Raw genomic sequence first — 16,254 nt, forward strand, 5'->3', positions numbered from 1 at the left:
CCATTACAGAATGATCACCACAGCATTCAGTATAATGTCCCCCACAGTGCTCTATACAGTATGCTCACCACAATCCCCAATATAAGGTTCCCAAATGTTCCCAATACAGTATGGTCACCCCAGCACTCAGTATAATGTCCCCCACAGCGTCCTATACAGTATGATGTCACCACAGCCTAGGTATAATTTACCCCACAGCCCCCAATGCAATATGATATCCCTACAGCCCAGGTATAATGTTCAACACAACACCAAGTATAGTGTCCCCCACAGCAACCCATATAATATGATGCCCCCACAGCTTCCCCCACTCAGTGCCCAAATAAAATAATTATTCAAAAAACATATCAATATAATCCAGGTTCTCTGTTCACTGTAGACACCATCTTATCTTCCATCTACTATAGCAGTGGGTGCTGGGCAGTGTGGTGCAGTGATGTTATTGCATCGCACAACATCCCGTTTGGTGCCATACTCCAATAGGACGGAAATAGCCTACATCTTGTTGGAGTTACAGGTGGAGCAGGAGGCTGACTAGAGAGCTTATGCTACGATTGCTGCACGCACATCAGTTTTATTCACGTCTTCATGATGTGACTACAATTGAGTGAAGGGAGGGAATGCTGGCCTGGGCATAGATGGTGAGCAGTGTTAGGGACTCACTGATACTGCTCACCTGTATGCCTATGTAGCCAAGGGAAAACACCGGGTGGCCACAACCACAGCACTATCTGTCTTTTTTTCTTTTTTCAAACTGCCCGTCCTCAATAAGGCTATAGCGGCCTACCCTGCTTACCATTCATCCCAGCCATGCCACAATCTGGTCATCGTGTGCAGTTGAGTTACTATGAACACTATAGGCTCCTGATGAAAGTTAGGGAAGCCTGTCAGATTGCCCACTGGACTACTAATGTAGCGCAATCAAAAGATTTCATCTTCATGTTCTTCCCATGTTAGATTAATAAATATCGTAAAAAAAAATGGTTCTGAACTGTAAAGTAAATGTAAGGAAAAAATACAAATTTAAATTTTACCAATAGAAATTAATTTATTTAAAAATCACAAACCAACGCAAACAACAAGACATATCTGGTAAAGTTGCATCTGTACCAACCCATGCTTGTAAAATTATTCTATTATTAGTACTGTATTGAAAACCTATGCCAGAATTGCTGTTTTTATTCATCTTGCTACATTAAAAAAAAATAAGTGATCAAAATGACCATGTATCCTAACATTGTACAAAGAAACGTAATAACTTGTCAAGCAAAAAAAAAGGGATAGCTTACTTTTTTTAGTGAATTTCTTGGGCAAAATTAGTAAAAAATCTAAACTAAAGGTGATTTCGGTATCAACATAATTGTACTAATCCACAAAATAATCTTAACATGTCAATTGAACTGCAAGGCAGATTACGTAACAGAAAAAAGCATAGAAATTAGTTTATTGGATTTTTTTTGTCAGTTCTGTATAACTAAAAATTATGCCGGTGAAAACTACAGTTAGTCAAGCAAATTTCTTCTTGGGTTTTTTTTTAAAACACAAAAGTACTAAAATATAATAAAACAATAGTTATTTCTTATTGATATAATCGTATCAACCTGCAGAATGATAATAACATGTCATTTATAGCAAATGGTGAATGGTGTTTTTTATAAAAAAAAATTACATATAAAGTGCTCAAAAAAGTTGTATGCACCACCAAATAGTGCCAATGAAAACTAGTGAGGATATAAAATAAGAGATGGAGGGGTGCTCCTAGTGTGACACCTGGTGGTCCAATGGGGGAGGGTAAAGCTAGAACCACTAAAATGTTCGTTTGTGCAAAGAAACCTTGCACAACCCCGGTGAATGCTGCTGGTGTATACCGCCCACCACATGCCCGAAGGAATCCGGGTTCTGCAATGTGGGACACCACAGCAGGTCCATGGGTTGAAGGTCCTATAGTTAGGGAAAGCTCCTAGCTAAGTATGCTCTGTCTGCTAGCCTTCCGATGAGGGATTGTAAATGGAGAAGAAAGAATGCAGTGGTATTTATCGGGCGCCAAAGAATGGAAGCAGGGGAACCAGGCACAGTTACATTTACTTCTTTATTCAGAGATCAGGAACATCACTACACAACATGTTTCGGCAGCATACTCCACCTTCATCAGGTAAAAAACTAGTGAGACATAAACCCTCACACAAAAGTAATAAACTTGATAAAACTATATAAATTTGAAAGTGTCATAATCATACTGTCCCATGAAATCGATTTAACACTTTATTTGTGCTGCCAGTTGAATGGCATAAACTTTAAAATATCAAAAGAAAACTGAGACAGAAATGTTGCTTTCTTTATATTCTTCGTCAAAAACTCTAGTGCCACCTACTTCCAATAGGTGGCATTAGAGTTTGTCTCCTTTCTCCCTGAAGAGACAATTTGAATATATCCCAGAGGGGCATTGCAGTCAGCGTCGGACTGGCTACCGGAGGAATTTCCAGTAATACCAGGTCTGACCGTGGTTACCTGCACTGAACTCTGGAGCTCTCACCTTAGCTCCAGAGTGCAGACTGGACTGAACCGCGAGTGCTGAGTGATTGATTCCCTGGCGATTGCGGTTCAGTTCATGACAGCTGCAGACAGGCCGGGCTGCACTTCGGAGCTGTCACCTGAGCTCTGGATTGCAGCCTGGCCTGTCTTCAGCTGTCATGAACTGAACTGCAATCACCGGGGAATCAATCTCTCGGTGCTCGCGGTTCAGTCCTGCAAACCCCGAGTTCATTCCAGGCTGCACTCTGGAGCTCAGGGGAGAGCTCTGGAGTTCAGTGCAGGTAACCGCGGCCAGGCCTAGTATTACTGGAGATTCCTCCGGTAGCTAGTCCAACGCTGATGGTAGCTATAGGGCTCCTCATCACTGACAGCCAGATTGGTTTGTCAGTCTCCGCAAGGAAAAACGTTCTCCCACTTAGACCTCATCAAAAAGAGTTAGTAAAAGTTAATATGATAATTAGGACCTTGCACAAATGTGTTAAATTACAAACTTTACAATCCTGCTGGGATCCAGATCATATCGTTTTTCTTTTCTTTTCTCCACTCTGTTGTGGAGATGAAGGACGCACAAATAAACTGGCGACTTGTAGGTTAATTTTTTTTTCAACCATTCAACTAGGTAGTTTATACTAGACAATTGTGTAGTCATGTCTCTTCAACCCCCTATGATGCTGCCCAATCATAAAAAAGGCAGCGTTATAGCCTGGGAAAAGTATACGCCCACAGGATTGACTAACCTAACCTCCCCAGAGAGACGGTAATCAAATGTAAAAGTCCGATCTGTCAGAACACAAAATAAATTAATGTGATCAGTGAACTGCGTAAGGAGAAAAATCAAAATTATAGAATTACATTTTTTAGGTCAACGCAATATTCCAATAAAATGCAACAAAGACGAAATATCATATCTATCCCAAAACAGTATCAGTAAAACTATCAGCTCAGGGTGCAAAAAGCTGCATACCCCCAAAAATGAAAACGTTATGGGTCATGGAAAATGGCAACAAAAGCAAAAAATGTTTCTTACAATTGTACGATTTTTTTTTCACCACTTAAATAAATTTAAAAAAAAGATAGGTGGCGCCCTGGGCTAGCCAGGTAGCCACAGACAAAACACTCACACGCCCCCACCCCCGGACAATTACATTGGTCAGACACAAAACCCTTGTTGCCTCCCTCCAGGGTCTGATGTCCACACCAGGTGGGGCGGAGCCAGGCGGTTGGCCCCACCCACCGAGGAGTTCACAGGCCTGGAGTCGGGAAAAGTGACAGATTAGTCTTGGAGGTGAAAGAGAGAGGTCACGTACTTGAGGTGTCTGGGTCGGAGCCCAGGCACTGACAGCAAGGTTGGCAGATGGTGGTGGCTGTCTGCAGGAGTTGGTGGAACTCCTCAGAGCCGTAAGGACCGGGGCTGGGTGGTGGCCCACCGGTACCGGACTGGGGAACGGAGTGAAGCTAAGCACACCCAGGCAGGGCCATCGGACCCCGACCAGGCTTGGAGCCGCCGTCAATAGTCAAATCCAAATGTGACACGAACCCCCGGGGTTCCCTAACAACCAAGTCCAGATTGAAGGCAACCGCTCACACCATGAGGACATACAGCCACCGCCACCAGCTAGAAGTCCAAGGGACAGCGCCTGCGGGCAAAACAGGCTCCTCCAGTATCTATACACCGGGGAGCGGACTACCGTTGGGAAGCCATTGGAGTCAACACAGTACACAAAGGTGCAGGGAGAGACAGCCACCATCACCTGTCTGGGGAGAGACACAGCAGCCGGCTGCAGGACCCGTCCATCCAGCCGTTTGGTTTACCGGAGACATCAGAGCCTTGTTCAATCATGGTCTTGATCAATTGGACGACAGGCGCTTGGTCTTGGGCTTCTCTCCAACCCTGACTGGGTAGCGGGTTGAAAGAAGGGGAGGAAAAAACTAATGCACAAAAATGGAAAATCACAAGGTCTTGAAGGGGTTAATTGATGATGGATTAATGAGGGAATAGCCCATGTGTGCCATCCCCGTGCCAGCAACCGGCGCTGCTTGGATCCGGTCCTTCTGGGGTGGTGGCTCGAGGGTCTCCGGACCCGGGGGTCTCGCGGACACGCCAAATAAAAAAAGGGGGATGTAGATGTACGGGCTAGGCCATATTAAGTTCGTGACGCCACCCACAGTGTGTGGTGAGGCGGGACACCACCGCTGCTGCTGTGGGGCACCCGAGGGAGATGTTGTGGCAGCTAGTTGTTAACCCCTCCGTGGGTAGGGATGGTTACCCCGGGGCCCGGTGTCCCAGTGCAGGGTATAGCGACGGAAAGGGGGTTGTTTAATTACTCACAGTCAATAAATCACACAAGCCTCTGGTAAACCAAGGTGCTGGTGGCCGGTGCCGTGGCCGGTTGCATTCGGGTCCCTATCCTTTTCCTCTGCACTGTTTTGTGTAAAGTGGACTTCCTAGTGTGAAACTCAGGAGTCCGCTCCCAGCTGGATGTGGCCTAAGGAGCCGTGCCCGCAGACGCTGGCCCGTGGGATCTATGGGCCCTGGCGGTGACCTCCTATCCCTATCGGTGGACTGTTGTCTTCTATGAGGGACTTTGGGTGGGATAGGACCTCTAGTCCTGGCCTCAATTGGTGAATTAACCAGTCCGCTTGTTTCCGGTTCTGGCTTCAGGGTCTCAGTACCCCCCTTTGTGCTACGGTTTCCAGGTCGGTTCCCTGAGTCGGTACCGGCGGCTACAACCCTGTCATGGTCCACCTCGGTTCTGCCGACCCGTCTTCCCGTCTCCTGTTGACGGAGACCACCGTCTGCCTCCTAGCCAGAGGCACCAGGGCTCCAACCCTGGTACTATTCAACTTGAACCTTCCTGCTGGAGCTAAACTTAGCTCCAGCCCACACTCCTCTCCAAACTGAACTCAAAGCTAGACTGCTTGTTTTCCCACCCCAGGCTGTCTAGACCCCTGAGTGTGCGTGTCCAACCACCTGGTCCCGCCCACTGGTGTGTCTATCTTTCCCTAAGGGGGGGTGACTAGGGTTTCAGGTCGGCTGTGTGTTTCCTAAGTGGGGAAAGGTGTTGTGCAGGGGCCTATCTGTGACTACCTGGTTTTGCCAGGGCGTCACACATGCAGCCCATTAAAAGGAATCTGTCGGCAGGTGTTTATTACCTCATCTGAGAGCAGCATGATGTAAACAAAGAGATCCTGAATCCAACCATGTATCACTTGCTGCAGCTGTTTTCTTGCAATCATGTCACGGGCGCGCCAATGGGAGTGGGGAATGATGCTCCTCGACAGTGTGTTTTAAATGTCGCTGTCAGAGATTAAGTCACCGGCGACTGTTAGATGCACATGATGGCTGATTAAATCATCAGACTGTGAGCCCACATTAAAGACAGGGACACAACATATGATGGAAGTTTACATTATTTGTTGTGAAAGTATTACATTTTAGAGCCATATGAATACAATACACTCTCAATTAGTCAAGTTGTTAACACAACTATTTACAGTAAATGCATGGATGGGTAACCGCTATATTGCATCACCTAACTTGGAAACAGAAAAAGAAAGCACTTTTTATGAACAAATAAAGAGGGACATATTGATTGACATCATTGGCAGATAACTATGATAAATGAGTGCAGGGAGAATAACATTTACACATTGATAAAATGCTAAATTTAATTCCAGAATTCCATACGTATTCATCTTTCTTCATTTAAGAAAGACTTTATGGCGTCATGTAGGTATCTTACACTGTGAAGGTCAAACTGGAATACAACTATCTTTACCATAAGCCTTAACGGTTCCATATAACTGCAGGTATGTCAGGGAAATATGGGGCTGACCTGGTTTACCAAGTGCCAAACTGATCAATGGATGTGATGTATTAACAGAAAGTTATAGATGGATATGAGTGCTGGGTAATCAAAATTCCACTTTTTAAATACAAATTGTCTATTTTCAAATCTATAACAATAAGGTCTTATTCAGACGTCCATGATTTTTATGTAGGTAAAAAAATAGTGCGTTTTGAATCCGCGTTTCATCAGTGATCGGTCCGTGAGCCAGTTTTTAACATTAGTGCTTCATCATTGATTTTCACATATGGGAATTGCAACATTAATAACGGACAGCGCACAGTCTGCACACTGGCACCAGCTGTGTGCTGTCTGTGATTTTCATGGACCCATAGATTTGTATTGGTTCTTTTTTCTGTGATGCTGGTAAAAATGGACACATCTCCATGATTTTTACATGGACACATGGTCTGCCAAAAAAGAACAGCACCATAAACTATAATGGGTTCATGTTCTATTCATGAAAATCACAGAAAGAATGTGTATATGAAACACAGACGTCTGAAAGAGACCTTATGGCATAACCATGATTTCAATAGTACAAGTGAGGATAAAAAACCTATGAAGGCGTTTACAGAAAAAAAATTGAAATGTTCCAATTTTTAAGACGTTGTGCCCAAATTTTGCAAATTTTGCAGTTTTATCTCCACTCTTGATCAGCTGCATCAATATGGGCAGAACATTGTCGAGATGGGAAGTGGCTAAGCCCACCTGTCAAAATCATGGGAAGTTACGCCACTAACTTGTGCCATAAATTTACACCAATGTCTGACTGCAAAACACTTGCAAAATGCACATATTTCACTTAGTGCCATGTGTTTCTTAGTGAATTAGGTGCGTCTTATTCCAGTTCATTAAGACTGTCGTGCACAACACCAGTGTTAATGAATCGGGACCTAAGTGAGGCAGCAAGACACAACCCCCACACACATGACATCTTATTCTGAAAAGTGAACCAAAAACGACAGGTAGGTTAGTGGGGCCCCAATCACCAGAATGGAGGACAAATGAGGTACAGAATCCCCCCATTACAGGACTTTCTGGGTTTCCAATTGAGCAAACTGCTTCCTTTTTTGGAGCGTAGGAGCAAACTGGAGAACCCTAGAAAACCTATGTAAATACAGGGAGAATATGTAAATTCCATGTAAATGTGTATATTTTTCTCTTCTACAAAGTTACTAAAGTTCTGTTAACCCATTTCCTATTTTTTGCTTTAGAAAAAAACTATTTGTTTGATAAATTTCCAACTATTTTGAAGAATCTAAACACATCTATTAATCCAAAGAGCAATCCTATACGAACAGTTTTCTCAATAAGTTATTTGATCGTAAAAAAAGATAAAGAGAAATCATTATTGTATTTCATCAAAGTTTCAGAGTTCTGTGCGACATAAGCTTATTAAACCTGCAGCTCTTTTCAGCAGTAGAATATCACTGGAAACATTATCTATATACATATAAAGCAGAAATCTGTGTGTGGTGCCCATTGAAAACAAAACCACAGTTTTCAGCTGATTTGAGTGAAATTTTGCACTGTCAGTCTTTAACAAAAGTCTAAAAATACTGCGAACATTAAAACTCAAAATCTCCCCCTTCACGTGATTTGGCCTCCTGAATTTATACTCTATAGAAATGAAGGAGAAAATCGAAGTCTGTGTGTTGAATGCAAAACCACAGTTTTTGCCCAAAGGATTAAAGCAAGGGCACCCAAAGAGTCGCTCTTAAAAGGGCAACAGCTATATAGTCGCTAAAGGGGGGGCAACCAGATAACTCGCTGTAAAATAAAATCTATAGCTATAGAAATGGCTGTCAAAAAACAAACCAAAAACCAGTGCACCATTTACTGGGGACCATGTTCTCATCCATGAGAGACATACGACTGTAATTATTATTATTATTATTATTATTATTATTATTATTATTATTATCATCATTTACTATTATAGCGCCATTTATTCCATGGCACTTTACGTATGAAAGGTGTTACGGTTGCTGTGGCTCTGGAGACTATGTCCGGATTTCTTGCTACTCCACATGTGCAAGCGCTGGAGACTAAGTCCTATCTTGGAGCCATTGCACATGTGCGGGTGACATCATCGCTGACACGAGGTCACATGTCTCTGACACCTTCTAAGCTGATTGGCCACTGGTCATGTGCTTGTGACACGTGGTCACATGTCTCTGACACCTTCTCTGCCGATTGGTCGCTGGTCATGTGCTTGTGACGCTTTGCTCGGTGATAGGCCAGCGTGACGTTATTGCTGTCATTCTGGCAGCGGATTGGCTCTGGTGTCCTCCATCTTGGATGAGGCACAGAGTCTATATAAGACCCTGACGCACGCCGCCCGGCGCTCAGTCCTCTTGGTTCATGCATGAGGGTAGACGCCCTGTGCACGTCCCTCTAGGCATCTCTCTGTCTATGTTAGGTGATCGCTACCGGCAGGGTAGCGTTCTTATACCTTACAGCTTCGGCTGCAGTACGTATCCTTACCTCTTAGTGGAGCGGACATAGGCAGGTGCCTGAGGCACATGGTCCGGCTGGGCCTTGTGATTCTACTCATAGGTGGACGCTGCCGCTAGGGTAACGTTCCTTATACTGCGTCTGGCAGTTGTTCGTATCCTCGCACACTAGGGGAGCGAACAGAGATAGGAGCTTTGTGCGGCTTATGCTGCTGTCCGTCTCTTTTGCACCACTAGAAGAGCGGACCTAGGCAGATGCCATATCTAGTGGTTCGTGTCCTCGCACACTAGTGGAGCGAACGCAGGTAGGAGCTTTGTGCGGCTTACGCTGCTGTCCGTCTCCTGGCACCACTAAAGGAATGGACCTAGGTTGGTGCCATTTCACACTCACTGCTTTTGTCTCTGTGAGCTTTAACAGAGACCATTCCACACACCCTCCAAGTAAGGGAGGAATTGCTTTATTTTCTAATTATATTCCTCTGTGAGTTTAACAGAGGTATTGCACTCTGCACTTGTGCTATTATTTTTTACAGTGGCACACTTATATACCCCTTATCCTCTGCCATAGTCTGCAGCAGAGTCTTTGCACGGTGGACCCTGACTGTCTGACATTCCTTTAGGTTTTATTATCAGACAGCCCCCCGTAACATTAGGACTGAGCCAAGGGTCTGGCAGTTATGGCAGAATATTAGCAGTTACACCGTTACATACAAGTACTTGAGTCGCGGCTCAAGAGTATAGAGGATAAACCTAAGACCCTGGTGACATCTGCACATGATCCTCAACTTGCTCTGCCAAACAGATATTCTGGCGATGCCAGATCATGTCGTGGTTTCATTAGTCAGTGTCAGATACACCTAGAGGTCAACTCTTCTCGCTTATCTACGGAGAGGTCCAGAGTAGGCTTTATCATCTCCTTACTTCAGGACAAAGCCTTAGAATGGGCGACTCCCTTATGGGAGCGCTCTGATGTGGTTACTCTGAGACATCAAGACTTTCTTGATGCTCTTAAAGCGGTATTCATGGGTCCGCAGGTTACCCATGATGCGGCCCTGAGACTCTTAGATCTATCTCAGGGTTCATTATCCACTAGTTCTTATGCCATTGCTTTTAGAACTCTGGTGGCAGAACTAGATTGGTCAGAGAAGGTGTTCATGCCTATCTTCTGGAGAGGGTTGGCAGGCTATGTCAAGGATGCCCTTGCTACTCGTGAGGTCCCTGCTTCTCTGGAGGACTTGATCACAGTAGCAACGAGGATCGACGTACGCCATAGGGAACGTAGACTCGAGGTCTCTTCCTCACGCCCTAAGCATCGGGCTATTCCAGTTGTTGAGGGTCCACTACCATCTTCCTCAGCATCTGAAACATCTCCCACTCCTATGGAGTTAGGTCATACGTCCTCCAGACTATGCAAGTCTGGTCCTCCTATATGTTACGTATGTCGTCAGGCTGGGCACTATGCCAACAAGTGTTCTAGTCGTCAGGGAAACTCCCAGGCCTAGTAACCATTAGAGGGGGGTTACTAGAGACGTCTTCTGCACCCTCTAAGTGTAGTATCCCAGGTCAGCTCTCGTTATCTGAGAATACATGGCCTATTTTGGCTTTTGTGGATTCAGGAGCTGACGGGACTTTTGTGTCCTCAGGATTTGTAAAGGGACACAATATTCCCTCTATCATGTTAGAGGCGCCTATTCCTGTCCGTGTTGTTAATGGGACTATGTTGTCTGACTCCATTACATTGAGGACAGTTCCCTTGCGCCTTTCCCTGCCTCAGGGTCACATAGAGGAGATTTCTTTTCTTGTTTTGCCTGAGGGTATAGACGACGTCCTTCTGGGTCTCCCATGGCTTCGGACTCATGCTCCTCACATTGACTGGGAGTCCGACAGCATTATTAGTTGGGGTTCGAAATGTCAGTCCCGATGTCTTCCCTTACCACCTAAGGTCGTTGCGGTTGCATCAACTGATCTCTCTCCCATACCTTCACCCTATTTGGATTTCGCTGACGTGTTCTCCAAACAGGGTGCTGAGGTTCTTCCACCCCATAGGCCGTATGACTGTGCCATAGACCTAATCCCAGGTTCGGTTCCACCTAAGGGCAGGGTTTACCCCCTGTCGATACCTGAGTCGGAGGCCATGCCAACCTATATAAGAGAGAGTTTAGAGAAGGGGTTTATTCGTAAGTCTGTCTCTCCCGCGGGAGCTGGGTTTTACTTTGTTCGGAAGAAAGAGGGTGATTTGCGTCCCTGCATAGATTACAGGGGTCTCAACGCAATCACAATAAAGAACAAATACCCGTTACCTTTAATTTCGGAGCTCTTTGACAGACTGAGGGGAGCTCAGGTTTTTACGAAGTTGGATCTGCGGGGTGCGTATAACGTGGTACGAATTTGAGAGGGTGACGAATGGAAGACTGCTTTTAACACCCGAGACGGTCACTGTGAATACCTCGTCATGCCTTTTGGTTTATGTAATGCACCCGCAGTATTTCAGAACTTTGTAAACGATGTGTTCAGGGATTTGCTGTTATCCTCCGTCGTGGTGTATCTGGACGACATCCTGATTTTTTCTTCTGATCTGGAGACTCATCGTCAGGATGTCGTTTGTGTCCTTTCTCGTTTAAGGGAGCACTCTTTGTTTGCTAAACTCGAAAAATGTGTATTTGAGCAGTCATCCTTGCCTTTTTTGGGCTACATTATCTCCCAAGAGGGTCTGGCTATGGATCCTGCGAAGCTCTCTGCTGTCCTGGAATGGTCCGAACCTCATTCCTTGAAGGCGGTGCAACGCTTCTTAGGATTCATAAATTATTACAGGCAGTTCATACCCCATTTCTCTACTTTGGTGGCCCCTTTGGTGGCCTTGACTAAGAAAGGTGCTAATCCAAAAGTCTGGTCTACTGAGTCATCCCAGGCTTTTGAGGCAGTAAAAAGACACTTTTCAACTGCTCCCATTCTTCAAAGACCCGATGAGAATAAGCCCTTCCTCTTGGAGGTTGATGCCTCTTCAGTGGGTGCTGGTGCGGTCTTGTATCAAAAGAACGGTGCAGGTAGAAAAAGGCAGTGTTTCTTCTTTGCTAAAACCTTTTCACTAGCAGAGAGAAACTATACCATTGGGGATAGGGAACTGCTCGCCCTGAGATTAGCCTTGGAGGAGTGGCGTCACTTGCTGGAAGGAGCGAAACATCCTTTCCAGGTCTATACAGACCATAAGAATCTGACGTACTTACAAACCGCTCAGCGTCTGAATCCTCGCCAAGCCCACTGGTCCTTGTTTTTCTCCCACTTTCACTTCTCCATCAACTATCTGTCTGGAAGTAAGAATAAGAAGGCAGACGCTCTGTCTCGCTCTATGGTTTCTACCCAGGAAGAGATTGACAAACCTCGTCTTATCCTTCCCTCCAGGGTTTTTCATACGCTCTCCCCTGTCACATTAGACCAAATCCCACCGGGCAAGACCTTTGTGCCGCCTGATCGACAGAATGATATACTGTCGTGGGCCCACACCTCAAAGGTGGGTGGGCATTTTGGTATTAGGCGAACACGAGAGTTACTCGAGAGGTGGTATTGGTGGCCACACTTAGCCAGCCACGTCAAGAGATATGTCGGTTCCTGCTACTCGTGTGCTCGCAACCGTCCATTACGGCAGAGACCGGCTGGGCTCTTGCATCCTTTACCAGTGCCAGATAGACCATGGGAGGTGGTAGGCATGGACTTTGTGGGTGATCTTCCATGTTCACAGGGACATAGATTTGTGTGGGCCATTTCTCCCGGATGGTTCATCTCATACCGTTATCGAGAATTCCATCTTCCAGGGTACTAGCCAAACTATTCATCAAGCATGTCTTTAGGCTTCACGGGATGCCAGATCGTATCATTTGTGATAGAGGCCCGCAATTTGCTTCCCGTTTCTGGCGAGATCTTTGTAGCCTTCTGCAAATTGAGTTGAATCTCTCTTCGGCATACCATCCGGAGACCAATGGTTTGGTTGAGCGTACCAATCAATCCATGATTATATACCTTCGACACTTTGTTGCTGAGAACCACGATAACTGGTCCTCCCTCCTACCCTGGGCAGAATTTGCCCTTAACAATTCGCTGGCTGAGGCCACTGGGCAGACACCATTTGTACTCAATAATGGGCAACACCCTAGGGTACCGGTACCGTTTCCCGCTGCTGCACCTTCTCCTCTTGTGGCCGACTGGGCAACTAATGCCAGAGAGGTTTGGGATCAGACTCAAGAGTCGATCCAAGCAGCTAAGGACCGTATGAAGACGGTGTCTGATCGGTTTCGTCGCCCGGCTCCTGTCTTTTCTCCAGGGGATTTTGTGTGGCTCTCTGCAAAAAACGTGAAACTTAGAGTGAGCTCTGTCAAATTTGCTCCTCGCTTCCTGGGTCCTTATGAGGTTCTTCGACAGGTAAATCCTGTAGTCTACCAATTGAAGTTACCCGTCCATCTTAGGATCCATGACAAATTCCATGTTTCACTGCTGAAGCCGGCTATTTTACCTCACGCTCGTGAAGTGCACTCTCCTGCCTCTGATTCCTCTCGCTCTAGCTATGAGGTACGAGCCATAGTTGGTTCTAAGATGGTTAGAGGGCGCAGGTTCTTCTTGATAGATTGGGAGGGCTATGGCCCGGAACATCGCTCTTGGGAGCCTGAGGAGGCAGTCCATGCTCCCGACTTAGTTGCCGATTACCTGCGTCGCCGGGAGGGGGGCCCTTGAGGGGGAGGTACTGTTACGGTTGCTGTGGCTCTGGAGACTATGTCCGGATTTCTTGCTACTGCACATGTGCAAGCGCTGGAGACTAAGTCCTATCTTGGAGCCATTGCACATGTGCGGGTGACATCATCGCTGACACGAGGTCACATGTCTCTGACACCTTCTAAGCTGATTGGCCACTGGTCATGTGCTTGTGACACGTGGTCACATGTCTCTGACACCTTCTATGCCGATTGGTCACTGGTCATGTGCTTGTGACGCTTTGCTCGGTGATAGGCCAGCATGACGTCATTGCTGTCATTCTGGCAGCGGATTGGCTCTGGTGTCCTCCATCTTGGATGAGGCACAGAGTCTATATAAGACCCTGACGCACGCCGCCCGGCGCTCAGTCCTCTTGGTTCATGCATGAGGGTAGACGCCCTGTGCACGTCCCTCTAGGCATCTCTCTGTCTACGTTAGGTGATCGCTACCGGCAGGGTAGCGTTCTTATACCGTAAAGCTTCGGCTGCAGTCCGTATCCTTACCTCTTAGTGGAGCGGACATAGGCAGGTGCCTGAGGCACATGGTCCGGCTGGGCCTTGTGATTCTACTCGTAGGTGGACGTTGCCGCTAGGGTAATGTTCCTTATACTGCGTCTGGCAGTTGTTCGTATCCTCGCACACTAGGGGAGCGAACAGAGGTAGGAGCTTTGTGCGGCTTATGCTGCTGTCCGTCTCTTTTGCACCACTAGAAGAGTGGACCTAGGCAGGTGCCATATCTAGTGGTTCATGTCCTCGCACATTGGTGGAGCGAATGCAGGTATGAGCTTTGTGCGGCTTACGCTGCTGTCCGTCTCCTGGCACCACTAGAGGAACGGACCTAGGTTGGTGCCATTTCACACTCACTGCTTTTGTCTCTGTGATCTTTAACAGAGACCTTTCCACACACCCTCCAAGTAAGGGAGGAATTGCTTTATTTTCTAATTATATTCCTCTGTGAGTTTAACAGAGGTATTGCACTCTGCACTTGTGCTATTATTTTTTACAGTGGCACACTTATTTACCCCTTATTCTCTGCCATAGTCTGCAGCAGAGTCTTTGCACGGTGGACCCTGACTGTCTGACATTCCTTTAGGTTTTATTATCAGACAGCCCCCCGTAACAATAGGGGGAAACATAATAGCGACAAGTACAATAATCATAAACAATACAAGGCACAGACAGGTACAGGAGGAGAGAGGTCCCTGCCCGCAAGGGCTCACAATCTACAAGGGATGGGCACAGTAGGTGAGGGTAGAGCTGGTTGTGCAGTGGTATAGTGGAATGAGGAGGATGGGTGAGGATACAGTAGGTGAGGGGAGAGATGGTCATGCGGTGCTATGGCAGACTGAGGGTTATTGTAGATTGTAGGCTTGTCAGAAGAGGTGGGTTTTCAGGTTCCTTTTGTTACGTCACTGCCAGAGTCTGCTCCAGCGACTTCTACTCTGATCGCCAGGTGACGCCGTGTTCCTGCCGTGGATGGTGCTGGTGATGGGAGAGGAGTCGATGCCAGTGGTGGGCGCAGGCTCCGATCATCCACTGGGCTGGGTTAGCTTGGGATCTGCAGTACCGCTGGATGACTGTGGGTGGCATGTGTCTTCCAGCTGAAGTTGCCAGCGTTCAGCTACAGCCAATGGGAAGACACCACACCCTTCTTATTCCCCCTCCTGTCACATGACCACTGCCAGAGATAGTTCTAATTTTCCTGGCTCCTGTTACATCCTATTCTGTTTGGTGATTCCTGTGTGTTGACTTCTGCGTGTTTTCTGACTACCCTCCTGCCTACTGTTTTTGTACCTGGCTGTCCAATCTGGATTTGACCTCTGCTACGTTTGCAGACTACATCATTGCCTGCCAATTCTGTCCCTGTTCCGTAATTCCTGGTTTGACACTGCCTGACTACTACTCTCATCGGACTGCAGCCTTCCACAGGTAGTGATCTCCAGTTCCCTGTGTAATTCCAAATCCCTGTAGAGGGGTTAAAGGGTTTCAGGGTCCTGGGGGTCCTGCTTGGTGAGTGGCTTCCCTCTAGCCTCCCCTTTACAGCCCATCTGAGTCTGTGGATCCAGGCAGGCGTTACATTATCTCTGGCCCATCTAACTAGGAGAGAGAAAAATAATGGATTCTCTCCATGCTGTGCTAAATCAGGTGCACACCCTTTCTGGCCTTGTACATGGACTTGCACAGCAAGTGCAGGATCTCAGGTTTGCTCAGGTCCAAGCCCCTGCTGCAGTACCTATCTCAGCATGTCCAGAGTCCCGTTGACTGCAAGGAAGCAGATCACGTTGTGGAGCCAAACATGGAGTACCTGGATCAGAGAGGCAATCGCTTCCAAGGCAGCAGCACCACCTGAGCGGACCCCAGGATACCCACTCAGGTGCCCAGGTACTTCCTGCAGACTCTATGAGGTTAATGTTACCTATCTCATTGTCTCACCAGGGAAAATCTGTACGGCTGCATGCCTTTGTTGATTGTGGCTCTGCTGCTAATTTTATAGATACTATTGTAGCAAAAGAGCTGGGTTTGACTTTGCTAAAGTTAAATGCACCTAGTAGAATATCTGCTATTGATAGCACTCCTCTCACTCAGGGTGTGGTTACTTTTGTAACTCCAGAGATCTCCATGCTTGTTGGTGCTCTGCATGTAGAATCAGTGTCATTTTTTGTTCTTGAGAATCTG

Source organism: Anomaloglossus baeobatrachus, chromosome 6 (genome assembly GCF_048569485.1).
Source record: "Anomaloglossus baeobatrachus isolate aAnoBae1 chromosome 6, aAnoBae1.hap1, whole genome shotgun sequence".
In the NCBI taxonomy this organism is placed as follows: domain Eukaryota; kingdom Metazoa; phylum Chordata; class Amphibia; order Anura; family Aromobatidae; genus Anomaloglossus; species Anomaloglossus baeobatrachus.